The sequence below is a fragment of the Oryctolagus cuniculus genome, chromosome 1 (genome assembly GCF_964237555.1).
Source record: "Oryctolagus cuniculus chromosome 1, mOryCun1.1, whole genome shotgun sequence".
Taxonomy (NCBI): Eukaryota; Metazoa; Chordata; class Mammalia; order Lagomorpha; family Leporidae; genus Oryctolagus; species Oryctolagus cuniculus.
This window is the reverse complement of record NC_091432.1, coordinates 123,210,765-123,221,579: the sequence shown is the minus strand read 5'-3', so window position 1 is coordinate 123,221,579 and position 10,815 is coordinate 123,210,765. Positions and strand designations below refer to the sequence as shown.

At 43.5% G+C, this 10,815-nt stretch overlaps 1 long non-coding RNA gene and 1 pseudogene across 1 annotated transcript in view; one reads left to right on the top strand and one right to left on the bottom strand.

Moving 5' to 3' along the window:
* Nucleotides 1-537: 537 nt before the first annotated feature.
* Nucleotides 538-1,921, bottom strand: LOC138846162 (cellular tumor antigen p53 pseudogene; annotated as a pseudogene).
* Nucleotides 1,922-4,780: 2,859 nt separating this feature from the next.
* Nucleotides 4,781-10,815, top strand: part of LOC127491502 (uncharacterized) — an 81,190-nt gene continuing 75,155 nt past the window's right edge. Inside the window, exon 1 of the long non-coding RNA XR_007920227.2 lies at nt 4,781-4,916. This is a non-coding gene — a long non-coding RNA (uncharacterized lncRNA). The remainder of the gene's footprint in view (nt 4,917-10,815) is intronic.

The window sequence follows — 10,815 nt, the reverse complement described above, 5'->3', positions numbered from 1 at the left end:
ACTTTCAGAATTATCCCACAGTGGATGAAACGTTCTTCTGCACTGGTGCATGAATCACACAACATATTTGTACAGTTCTCATTGTGAGTACAGAATCGGCTGCAGTGACTCACCCAGACAGTCAGAGAGCTCTGTTCCTCAGATGGCAGACACAGTGATGGCAAAGAGACCCAGCTACACCCTGAGCCCTACTGTGTAGTCAGAGTCCCCACAGTTTCAGGCACACAAGGCTCCCAGAATCGTGGGGGATAGAGGGTCTACTATACCCTTTTGAGCTTGTCCAGTCCATGGAGTGAGCAGAGAAGTTCCCAGAGCAGGCTGCATGTCAGTGATACCCCTTGGCAGTTTGATCCCCAGGGCCTGTGATGTTGAGAGTCTGGGGGCACTGCACAGTCCTACATGGGTATCCAGCCCCCATCAATGGTCCTAGCCAGACTCAGTGAGGAACATAGTTTTTTCCTTGTGGTAAAATCCTTGAGTCATAAGTCCTCAAGAACTGCCACAGTAGCTACTACTTTCAAAGTTGTGTCTCTCCTACTTGTTGCTGGGCACACTTGTGTGAGAATAGGGAGAAAGAAATTTGCATATTTCTCTGGGTTAGGCAGGCACTCTCTCCTGCTTAGGACTGTAGGTCAGACTCAATGGTAGTCTGCTCCACTAGGCTCTCCCTCCAGCACTATCACCAGGCTGCTGCAGTCTAGTCTTACCTCACTCTCCAAAGCCGGCACTTCTTCTGGCTCTGGGCTGCAGGAAGTTATGTTTTCTGTCTGTGCTTGTTGCTATGCGTCTGGACCTTCGATGCTGACCCATGGTGTTCCTCTTTTTTTTTTCTATAGAACTTCTACTGCAGGTTTCTTTCCAACTCTCCCCTAGGAATGCACTTTCTCCACTTTTTTGTTACTGTTTTTCCCTAGCCTAAGGCAGTATGTCATTTCCTCTATTCAGCCATCTTGGAACCTGCCCATGGATCTTAAGAGTGAAACGTTCTCCATCCTGTGGTTACTTTGGCTGGAGAGAGAAACAGCTGGTGCTGGTTATCTCCTAGGGGCAGCTCTGGGGAAGGGACCCCTCTCTTGCTAAAATTTCCTTCCTCTGTGCTACAGTCACTCTCAGGACAGGCAGAGATGTGCACCTCAGAGCTGTTCTGTGACACCAGCTTCCCACTGGAGGCTTCCAGTGTGATCATGGAGAGGATGGGCCGCTGGCTGCTGCCTTCCATGCAGGGGCTGTTACACATGTAATTGTTATAGCGGGTGATGGTACCTTCAGAACTACGCCAGGAAGCATTTCTGCCATCCAACACTCGGCATGCATGTGCCTTTCCACCTGGATGAGAAGCTGAGCAGGACCAGACCATCGCTATCAGCACAGCAGTGGGGGTGGGAGCAGCGCCTCACAACTACCTCCATGCATTGAGATTTCTTGTACATGTGTGTGGCCCAGACACGGGTGCCAGGCGGGGGTGCCGAGTCAACCCACAGTAGCACAGGGCAAAGCAGCTTGTTGAGGGAGGTGGAATACACAAGTGGCAGACTTGGCCATTCCTTGGTGCAGAAAACCCAGCCAGAAACCATAGAGCCATGGTGGGTCTTTGGAGAAGGGACAGAGGGTGACAGGACACAGGAAGTGCAGGGGCCTCTGGTTCAAGAGCTGCTAGTGTTCACAGCCTTTCATCTGAGCCTTCACTGAGCCAGTTTGCAATGTCTTCTGGGGACATCAGATCATCCATTTGAGGGGTCAGTGAGGTGGTCAGAAGGTTGTTTTGAGGAAGCACTTTCCATAGGTCTGAAAACGTCTTGCTCCCAGGATGGCGGTCCAAGATTTTTGAGGAGCTCAAAACTTTTAGCACCAGTTTGAGCATATTGGAGGGGAAGATATAGTTGGTGAAGTCTATTAAAGTGAGTACATTGGTGTCTGACATAACCTGCTATATCTCTTTCCTACTTTAGCACTCCAGGTTCTACTCATCTTATTAAAGTCCTTGCCCTGAGCCAAGGGCCTGAAAAGCTAAATATGACTTCCAGTGATATCAGCAGAGGGCAGCAAAGGACAGTGGTGCCCTTCATGGAGCAAGAATGAGAGTCCCGAGTAACAGCAGTGGTAGAGAAGGTTACTCACGGCGACAGTGACCCAGGATGGAGATCAGCCTGAGCAGGCTTTTTGTTATTTGTTTTTAAATATTTGTTTATTTGAAAGAGTCACAGAAAGAGGGAGAAACAGAAATCTTCCATGTATTGGTTTACTCCTCAAATGGTTGCCAGGGCTAGGGAATGGCCAGGACCTGAAGCCTTGTGCCCAGAGCTCTGTGTCTCCCATGTGGGTGGCTGGGTCTAGATGCTTTCTCAGGCTAATCAGTAGGAAGTGGGATCAGAAGCAGAGCAACCAGAACTCAAACTAGCAGTCCTACATGGGATGCTGGCACTTGTGCACAGTGACTGAACACATTGCACCACACTACCAGCCCCAGAAAAAGTTGTTGGAAGGAGTCACAGTTGAGAGCCTGGCCTTTGTCATGAAGGTGGACACAAGTAGACACCAGTAAGTGAATCATCCGAGCCCTTCTCTCAGTCCTGACTGCTCCTCTCAGCCTGTCTGAAGCACCAGATCCGGCTCCTTAAAGGAACAGAGGTCTACTGCCAGCCCTGGTGGCATATGCAGACTTGCTGCCTGAGAGCCGGCACCAAGCTGCCCACAGAGCCTAAGGGGTCCGGAACCAGCCTTGTCAGGGAGCAGAGTGAGTGGGTTTGAATGAGCACCACGTCCAGAGACAGTGATGAAGCCTCAGGTACGTGCCAGGCACAGGACTCTGCAGCCTGCCTGGACAGGATGTGAATTCACATAGGCGAGCCTGTCTTCCCTCCTCTGTGGGGGAGAGCAGTGCCGAGCTGTGGAAACGCTGTGTGACCTGGGAGTTCCAGGATCCTGACCACAAACTGTTAGACATGCGGCTCCCAGTGAACTCCACGGAGCCCCAGGTTCTCTGTCTGCAGAAGGAAACAGTGATTCTTCCCTCCCAAGTGATGTTGAGGAAATGAGATGCTGTCCCTGCACTACCTGCCCAGGAGCTTTGAACTTGTCATTACTCATTGGGTTTGATTCTGCCACCTGCTCCCTCTCCTTCTCTTTGGGCATGGAAAACCTCTGTGATGCAGTCTGTGAATTTGCAAGACGTCTTCCTGTCTCAGGACATACCTGATATTCATGGGATGGCTGTGTTAGGTAGGACCCTCAGTTCTCTGTAGTCTAACCTCATGCAATCATCCTGACACACTGAAGGAGCTCTGACCATCATCTCTGGGTGCAGACACAGACACTGAAACTTTAACAGAATAACTGATTTGCCCGTATCCCATAGGCAGTAAGTAATGAATGCAGATTCAAAACCACATGGTTTGATCCCAAAGCTCCAGCTATTGCTATGGCACAACGTTCTTTTCTATGTTGACAATTCAGCCCCCATTTCTAATTGTAAGGAAACACATAGAATGAAGAAAATAGTTCTGTGTTTTTGTGTGCTGAAACATTGGTATTATTTGTACTGTCTATTTGGCCTTGGGGCAGAAAAGCCACTATTGAATGCAGTAAATGAAAATAGATTTCTTTGGATGGAACTGTGTCTTCCGAAATTCCCATGTTGAAGCCCTCAGCGCTTTCTCTCTCCCTGCCATGCAAAGACACAGCAAGAAGATGTCTGCAGGCCAGGAAGAGCAACTGAACCAGTGGGCACCTGATCGTGACCTTTCTGCCTCCACAACTTTAGGATAAATAACACCCTTTGTTTACATATTACTCAGCCTTTGGTGCTTCTACAGAAACAACCAAATGGATCACAGCCCTGATTTTGGGGGCTGGCATTGTGGCATAGTTCATTAAGTTGCTGCTTGTGATGCCAGCATCCCGTAACAGAATGCAGGCTTGAGTCTCTGCTGCTCTCCTTCTCACCCATCTTTCTGCTTATATACATGGGAATGCACTGAAATATGGCCAAAGTACATGGGCCATTGCTATCATGTGGGAGACCAGGATAGAGCTCCTGGCTAGGCCCTGGCTGTGTCATAAATTTGGGGGATGAGCTGGGGGATGAAAATTGATATTCTCTCTCTCTCTCTGTGTGTACTGTTTTTTTTTTTTTTTGGACAGGCAGCTTGGACAGTGAGACAGAGAAAGGTCTTCCTTTTTTCCGTTGGTTCGCCCCCCCAATGGCCACTGCAGCTGGTGCACTGCGCTGATCCGCAGCAAGGAGCCAGGTGCCTCTCCTGGTCTCCCATGGGGTGCAGGGCCCAAGGAACTGGGCCATCCTCCACTGCACTCCTGGGCCACAGCAGAGAGCTGGACTGGAAGAGGAGCAACTGGGACAGAATCCAGCGCCCCGATCGGGACTAGAACCTGGGGTGCAGGTGCTGCAGGCGGAGGACTAGCCTAGTGAGCCGCAGAGTAGCCTGTACTCTTTCAAATAAAATAAATCCTTAAAGAAAAAGCAAACACCTGTTTGTTATAATATTGTATATAACATTGTATACAGGATAATATGGCACAATTATAGTTTTGGGAAATACTATCATTTTGGGAAGTAGATGAAAGATTCTTAATCTCTGTTTTAATTCTTCAAATTTACTATGGATCAATAGCAATCTTAGATTAGTTTGGAATAATTGAAATATGGGGCCAAAACCAACGAAGCCGGTGTGTCAGCTTGTGAGTTTGTCAGTTACGGCATGAGCCTTAGAATCCTGACATCATAATGGTGAGTGGTCCTGACTACTGTGGAATCTTTAGACTCTGGGAAGTCCAGAGTGCTTGGACAGCTGCTACAGACAGGACTGCTTTTCCATGACAAGATTTGAAGAAGAGAGATTTTCAACAATCAAAAAGCTTTCTGAGCTTTGTGGAGGCCACCCAGAGGTTCATGGCACCAGGTAGTCCTTTCTTATGCTGTTGCTGATAAGCTCAACAGACTGGGAGTCCCAGAAAGTGTCCTGGTCTGTCCCCTGAAAGAAGGGAATTCATAACTTCAGCACCAGTTCATTAAAAGCTACTCAAGCTGCTCAAATTTAGTGTTGCTGAGCTAAAATGATCAGACCTTGTATGCTCCATGGGATTCCTGTAGCTCTTTGAAAAGTGCTGCCCTATTTATGAAAATTTCCATTTCTTCTTGTTCTAATTTTTTTTACTAATTATGACCACAGAGCCTTGTTGGAATATGGTCATAACTATCTAACTGATATTTAAGCATATTCTGGTGTTTAGAAACCTTTGTTTCCAATATTATTTGGTATTCTTTAGCATTTTCCCCAAAAATGTGAATATTGATTTAAATAAGATGGGATCCAGTTTACCAGACTCTGATGTTATAAAATTTCATGTTAACCTGAAACTCAATTGTAATTACTTCTTCCCAAATCTCATGTCATTTTGTTTTATATATGGGGGGCCGCAAACTGTTTTTCTCCCTTTTAAGCTGTTGGTGATTAAAACTCTCATATGTATCTAAGTATTCTTTATGGAGTGCAGCATAGTGGCTGAGGTGGAATAAATGTCCATTGAAAAACACATAGGGAGAAACACTGCTTTAAAATATTAAGGAAATTTTTATTTTCTTGTAAAAATGCAGCAGGCACTTTTCCCCAAACATGTGTATATTGCTGTTACTCAGTGAACCAGAGCAAATGTTTATGGAGAACGTCACAGAATTTTACTTTTGATATATTTTACATATTTTTCTAGATCACACATCCTATCTTACTGTAAGTGCTCCACTGATACTTAGCCAATTAGAGACACTGGGATTTTAAATTTGTCAGTGCCCCTCAGTACCTGCTGAGCCTTCGCTGGCAGTATCAGTGTCCTGGTTCTGTTCACAGTGCCTTTGCAGTTCTCCTTCTCAGCCTCTTCAAACTTCTTCCAGTCTTCAACTGTTGCTGACTCCAAATCCAGTTGGATATTTAGGTGCTCATTACAGAAATGCACAGTCCCAGGGACAAAAATCATTTTGGGGGTGTCTTTGTAATCTTTTTAAACTTTTTTATTTATAAAAGGTGAACAAATGTGACGTATTTCATAATTACAGATTGAGGCACAGTGAAATGTCTTACACTACCACCTACCTTACATTCCCATCCTCCCTCCTCTTTCCTTATTTTTTCTTTTAATTTTTACAATGACAAACTTTCAGTTTATTTTATTTGTATATATCTCATAAATACAGCATTAGGAACAAAGTAATTCTTCCCACCGTACCCACTCTCCCACCCACTGACCACTATCCTTCCTTCTCCCTCTCCTGTTTAGTCCGAGAAAGAAAAGGAAAGAAAAAAAGAATGGAATAAAAAAACCTAAGAGAACTGTTCTTCAACAGTCTAGACAAGGGCTGTTCTGTGTGACTGCTTCTCAAAAGTGTTTTCATTCCCCTGCTTTCTCCTTTCCTTCCTTCCTCCCCCTTCTTTTAGAAAATTATCTTTAAAGAAGAACCCAAGGATGGTACATCTCTTATGAGCTCTCAGAGCTCTTATGAGACATAATATCCTCCATTTAGTACACTAAATGGAAGTGATTATTGAACAGGTTTTACTATTAAGTCTCATGATACAACTGTTTGGGGACAGAGGTCCTGCATGGCAAGTTAGTACACAGTGTCTCTTGTTTATTTAACAACACTCCTATGTATGACATCAGTGATCACCCAGTGCTCTTGATATGAGCTGCCTTGGCTACAGAAGCCTTTTGGATCCACTGGCTTGACAAGGCCATAAGCAAAGTGGAAGTTCTCTCCTCCTTTCAGAGAAAAGTACATCCTCCTTTCGTGGCCATTTCTTTCCACTAGGATCTCACCCACAGGGTTCCTTCATGGAGGACGTTTTTTCCCCATAGTGTCTTGGCTTTCCATGCTTGAAATGGCCCCCCTCCTGGCTTTATAGCCAGAATGGAATGCCTTTAGGCCTGACTCTGAGGTCAGAATGCTACTTAAAGTGATTGTCATTCTATGAGTCTGCTGTATGGACTGTTCCCGTGGTGGAGCCTTCACTCCTTTTTTTTTTTCTTTTTCTTTTTCTTTTTCTTTTCTTTTTTTTTTTTTGACAGGCAGAGTGGACAGAGAGACAGAGAGAAAGGTCTTCCTTTGCCGTTGGTTCACCCTCCAATGGCCGCTGCGGCCGGCGCGCTGCGGCCGGTGCACCGCGCCGATCCGGTGGCAGGAGCCAGGAGCCAGGTGCTTTTCCTGGTCTCCCATGGGGTGCAGGGCCCAAGCACCTGGGCCATCCTCCACTGCACTCCCGGGCCACAGCAGGGGGCCGGCCTGGAAGAGGGGCAACCGGGACAGAATCCGGCGCCCCGACCGGGACTAGAACCCGGTGTGCCAGCGCCGCTAGGTGGAGGATTAGCCTAGTGAGCCGCGGCGCCGGCTGCCTTCACTCCTTTTTAATTCTATTGTTTCCAAACACTTAGTCCTATTTACTTGATCCTATCTGTAAGGTCACTTTGCCTCTTATTCCTATCCATTTGATCTTTATAATACTTAAGCCGCTATTTTTATCAACCAGCTTGAAGGATTTTGGGATCCTATGGCTAGTTGTTACTTCCCTTAGAAGTAAGTCCATAGGAATGTATGTAGGGCTATACTGCTTTGCAGTTGTGAACTTCATACATTTCTCAATTACATATTTAGGATCTTGGTAATTCTTCTACTGCACCCACCCTCCTACCCACATTCCCACCCCCCTTCATCTTCCCTTTCTTATTCTCTTATTCTTTACTAAGATCTGTTTACATTTAACTTTATACACCTATGATTAACTTTGTTAATTTGCATTTTAATAATTTACATCTATGATTAACTCTGTTATAGCATGCAATGAATTGTATGAAAATAAAAGATAAGAAAAATATTATAAAGGAAAAGAGAAACAAAAATACAGAATAAAAAGCTCCTCAACAGTTGAGAGAAGGGCTGTTCCAAATCATTGCTTCTAAGTGTCTATTTCATTTCCACATGTTGTCTTTAAGGTGCTCAGGTATCACAGGTCAGGGAGAACAGAAGCCAGTCCCAAAGAACAAATTCTGTTTCACCAAGTATGATTTTCAGTTTCACCCATTTTGTTGCAAATGACCAGGATTTGTTTTTTTCCTGCTGTGTAGTATTACATAGTGTACATATGCCATAATTTCTTTATCCAGTTTTTAGTTGCCAGGAAATTGGGTTGATTCCATGTCTTTGCTGTTCTAAATTGAACTGGTATAAACATGGAGGTACAGATAGCTCTTTCATTAGCTGATTTCATTTACTTGGGTAGATTTCCAGGAATAGGATGGCTGGGTTATATGGTAGGTCTATATTCAGACCTCAAAGGTATCTCCACACTGTCTTCCATAGTGGCTTTACCAGTTTACATTCCCAGCAACAGTAGTTTAGGGTACCTGGTATTCCTCACATCCTCACCAGCATTTGTAGTTTGTTGACAGCTCATTTATTTGATGCCTTTCCAATTGTTTGTTGACAGCTCATTTATTTGATTTCCTGATGTAGGCTCCAATTGCTATAAACTTTCCTCTTAACACTGCTTTTGCTGTGCTCTTAGTTTTATTATGCTATATTGTCATCTTCATTTGTTTCCAGAAATTTTATTTCTCTTTTGGTTTCTTCAATGGCCCACTGTTCATTAAGGAACATGTTGTTCAGTCTCCATGTATTTGCATATGTTCTGGGTATTCCTGAGTTACTGATTATCAACTTCATTCTATTCTGGACAGAGAATATGCATGGTATGATTTTGATATTTTTTAATGTGTTGAGATTGCTTTATGGTGTAGCACGTACTTAATCCTAGAGAATGTTCCATGCACTGGTGAGAAGAATCTGTATTCTGTGGCTGTAGGGTGGTAAGCTCTGTAGATATCTATTAGGTCTATTTGATCTATAGTGTAGATTGTTTGTCTCCTTGCTGATTTTCTGTCTGGTTGATGTGTCCATTGCTGAAAGTAGGGTACTGAAGCCCCCATTATTATTGTATTTGAGTCTGTCTCACTTTAAGTCCATTAACATTTCTTTTTACATATTCAGGTGCCCTGTAATTAGGTGCATATACATTTATAATATATTCTCCTGCTGGATTGATTCCTTAATTATTATATAGTGCCCTTCTTTATTAATAGTTTTTGTGTTAAAGTCTGTTTTGTCTGATATTAGGATGGCAACACCAGCTCTTTTTTTGGTTTCTGTTGGCATGGATTAACTCTTTCCATCCTTTCACTTTGCATGCATCATTGCTGGTGAGATGTGTTTCTTGTAGGCAGCAAATAGTTGGGTTTTCTTTTTTAATTCATTCAGCCAATTTTTGTCTTGTAACTGGAGAATTGAGACCATTTACATTCAAGGTGATTATTGATAAGTAAAGACTTTGCCCTGCCATATTTCCATTAATAGTCATATTTTTTATTTGGGTTTCTTTTGTACTTTTACTGGGTGATTTTCTGCCTTCACCTTATTTCTTAGTGATGTTCCTGTTTCTGTGTTTCTGTGTTTCTGTTTGTATCACATCTTTGAGCATCTTTTAAAGGTCTGTGCAGGTAGTTAAAATTCCTTCAATTTCTATTTGTTATAGAAGATCTTTATTTCATGTTCATTCATAAATGAGATCCTTGTGGGATATAGTCTCCTGGGTTGACAATTTTTTTTTCTGTAAGTACTTGGAATATATCTTGCCATTCTCTCCTAGTCTGTCGGGTTTCTGATGAGCAGTCTGCTGTGAGTCTAATTGGGGTTCCTCTATATGTGATCTGGCATTTCTCTTGTGCACATTTTAGAATCTTCATGTTTTACAGTAGACAGATTTACTACAGTGTGTCGTGCTGAAGATCTTTTCTGGTCATGTCTGTTAGGAGTTCTGCATGCTTCCTGTACTTGGTTCTCCAAATTGGAAGTTTTCTCTTTATTATTTCAATAAAAAGGCCTTCTAATCCCTTATCTCTTTCCACACTTTCAGGAATTCCTAGGACCCATATGTTGGGTCTTTTTGGTATTATCTTGTAGATTTCCAACAGTGTGTTTTAGTTTTCTAATTTCTCCCTTTTTTAGTGTGACTAAAATTTCCAGAAATTTGTCTTCCAGATTTGATATTCTTTCTTCTGTCTCTCCTACTTTGTTGTTAAGACTTCCCACTACATTTTTGTTTGATCTATTGTTCTTTTTTTCAAAGATTTATTTATTTGAAAGTCAGAGTTACACAGAGAGGAGAGGCAGAAAGAAAGAGAGGTCTTCCATCTGATGGTTCACTCCCCAGATGGCAGCAATGGCTGGACCTGCACTGATCCGAATCCAGGAGTCAGGAGCTTCTTCCAGGTCTCCCACACGGGTGCAGGGGCCCAAAGATTTGGGTGATCTTCTGCTGCTTTCCCAGGCCATAGCAGAGAGCTGGATTGGAAGAGGAGCAGCTGGGACTAGAACCAGTGACCATATGGGAAGCTGGTGCTTCACGCCAGGGCTTTAACCTGCTGCACTACAGTGCCGGCCCCTGAGTTCTTCATTTCTAGTATTTCATTCTGATTTCTCTTTGATATCTAAATTTCATGGGAAAAAATTTCATTTATTTCATGAATTTGCTTCTGATAGCTTCTAATCACGTGATGATTAATTTTCTGAATTCTGATTCTGGCATATCCTCATCTCTTCATCTTCACCTTCTGTTGAAACATCATAGAGTTCCTTTTGGGGACTCTTAATGCCTCCCCTAGTCAAGTTTCTTTCTTTTTTTTTTTTTGGCATTTATGTAGGTTTTTTTGATTTGGTTGTTTTTCTTTATTTTCTATCTCTGTGGCTTGGGACAT